We start from the raw sequence: 2492 nt of genomic DNA, 5'->3' as shown, positions 1-2492 counted from the left end.
ATAACTGCATTTTTATTTACGGTATTGGGAATGTTCACAAAGTATGTATTAAAAATTTGTGCCACATCAAGGGGATTGCTTATTTTCTCTCCATCAGCCATTATTTCTATTTTTTCATTCACATTCTTTTTTTTCTTATCAGTTTCATCATTAACAATTTCCCATAGTTTCTTTGATTTATTTGCAGATTTTCATATCTTATCTGCAATGGCCAAGTTCTTAGCATTGTTTATTACCTTCCTGAGAATAACTACATATTTTTTGTAGTGGTCTTGAAGTATGGATTCTTGTTTTTCTGGATTTCTTTATATAATTTTCTTTTTGTTTCACAGGATTCTTTTATCCCTTTAGTTATCCAGGAAATTGATTTTGTTTGATTTAAGGGTTGTCTGTATGTTTTGTATGGAAATGCTACTTCAAAATTATATTTAACTGTGTTTGTGAATAAGCTTACTTTTGTATTTAAATTTTCCTCCATGAGCACATCAGTCCAGTTTTCTTTCTTTAAGGAATATACAAAGTTTCCTATATTTTCCTTGGTGAATTTTCTTTTTTCTACAGTAGTGATATGTTTTGCAGTTTCTTCTTTTATATTCTCTGGTATTATATGGATACTTATGAAAAGTGCTTCATGATCGGACAAGGCTAAAGGTAAATTTTTTGTGGTGTATTCAAAAAAATCTTGGTTAATTATTATTTGATCAATACATGATTTACTTGTTGGTGTTATCCTTGTTGGTGAAATTATTGTTGCAATCAAATTATGGGAGGTTAGAATTGTATTTAGTTCATTTTTTTTCGGACTGTGTTTTAAAAAATGTATGTTTATATCGCCCGTCACTTTAATGGGTCATTTTTTATGTAGTAAAATGGACAACATTGTTTCTAATTTTTCAAAAAATGTGGCTAAATGTCCATCTGGTGTTCGGTATAAGCAAACTACTGTTGCTTCATTTTGTTGTAGTTTTAAATTCACTACTGAGTGTTCAAAATTGAATTATTCATTTAAATAATTAGTTTTCGTTATGTTTTCATATGGTATATTGCTTTTAACTAGTATGGCAGCACCACCTCATTTGTGGTGTTTACGGCAATATGCGCTGGCTAAATTAAGATTTGGAATACATGGGATTCCGAAAATTCTTATTCGTCATATTTTTTACAGGTTGTATCGAGCATAATAATCAACTTTGAAAAACTCTTCTGCCTGCCACATGTGGAGAAATTCATGCTCTCTTGTACCCCCACATTTTTCTTCAGTAGCATTACCAATTCCGACGATATTCAAATAAATGCACACATGGTGCGTAACTGTATCTCCTCGCCTTAAAAAATGTAAAGGCGAAAGATTCCTTAAAGAAAGGAAGTACTATTTATAGTATTTGTGAATCTGAAGAAAGCATTTTATAGAGTGAATTGAATGAAACATATAGAGATACTGAATAAGATCAGTGCTGGGTTCAGAAGAGTGGAAATTCATAATCATAAGCAATCTGTTTCATGAAAGAATGAATTAAACTGAGAGTAGAAGGAATGACAGAGGGAAGTGAAATTGGGAGAGAAGTAAGACAAGTATACTGCCTACCACCAGGCACGTACTAGAAATATGTTTCTGTGCAGCGGGGGGAGCTGCCGAACAAAGTGTCTCAGAAATAATAATGATAATGTTTAAATTGAAATAATTATATTAAATAAAATTAATACTAAATACAATACATAAATTAATATTATATTATTATTACACAAATAGGTAAAAGGACTGTATAAGAATAGAGATATAACGCGCATACTCATTACGTAGTTGACCTGTAGTTAAGATCAGAATAATTTACATAAAGACAAGTGCCCTGACGATGAAATTATTGTCAAATTGATGAATAATTGAAAATTTATCGAATAACAAAAATGATTTTACATGTAGTTGGAGAAAAGTAAGTTTCTGATTAATATTTTATGCATATTGAGTAGTAGTGTACATATATCTTCCTTGGAATGTCATTGAAAGCAGTATGATCAATACAATCCTTGCCTTCTAAAAAGTTAAAAGGAAATTAATAACCATCGATTATGTAACAAATACTAATATTTTCATTACTTATTAGTACAGTAGAACGTCGTTTATCCACATTAATTGGGACCGAAGGTTATGCAGATAATGATATCTGTGGATAATCAAACATTTGTTTATTTAACAAAGAAAAGCACAGACATTACAGGTTTATTTTATACATACAGTACACAATACTACATATGTATACAGTACAAGAAAACAAAAGACATGAGAAAACACTCGTTGAATCTTGCTTTTTTAGTGTGCGGATAACTGGCATTGCGGATAATTGACGTGCAGATAAACGATGTTGTCCTGTACTTCGTATCTTTTGAGGGAGAGGGTCCACACCCCTGGATCCCCCTAAATATGTCCTTCCTGTCCTTCAAAGCCGTATGATACCAATATAATTCTTGTCTTCCAATAAGTTCAGAGTACAACA

This window comes from Lepisma saccharinum, chromosome 17 (assembly GCF_977018435.1).
Source record: "Lepisma saccharinum chromosome 17, izLepSacc3.1, whole genome shotgun sequence".
NCBI classification, from domain to species: domain Eukaryota; kingdom Metazoa; phylum Arthropoda; class Insecta; order Zygentoma; family Lepismatidae; genus Lepisma; species Lepisma saccharinum.
The sequence above is the reverse complement of the archived record's forward strand: the minus strand, read 5'-3'. Positions refer to the sequence as shown.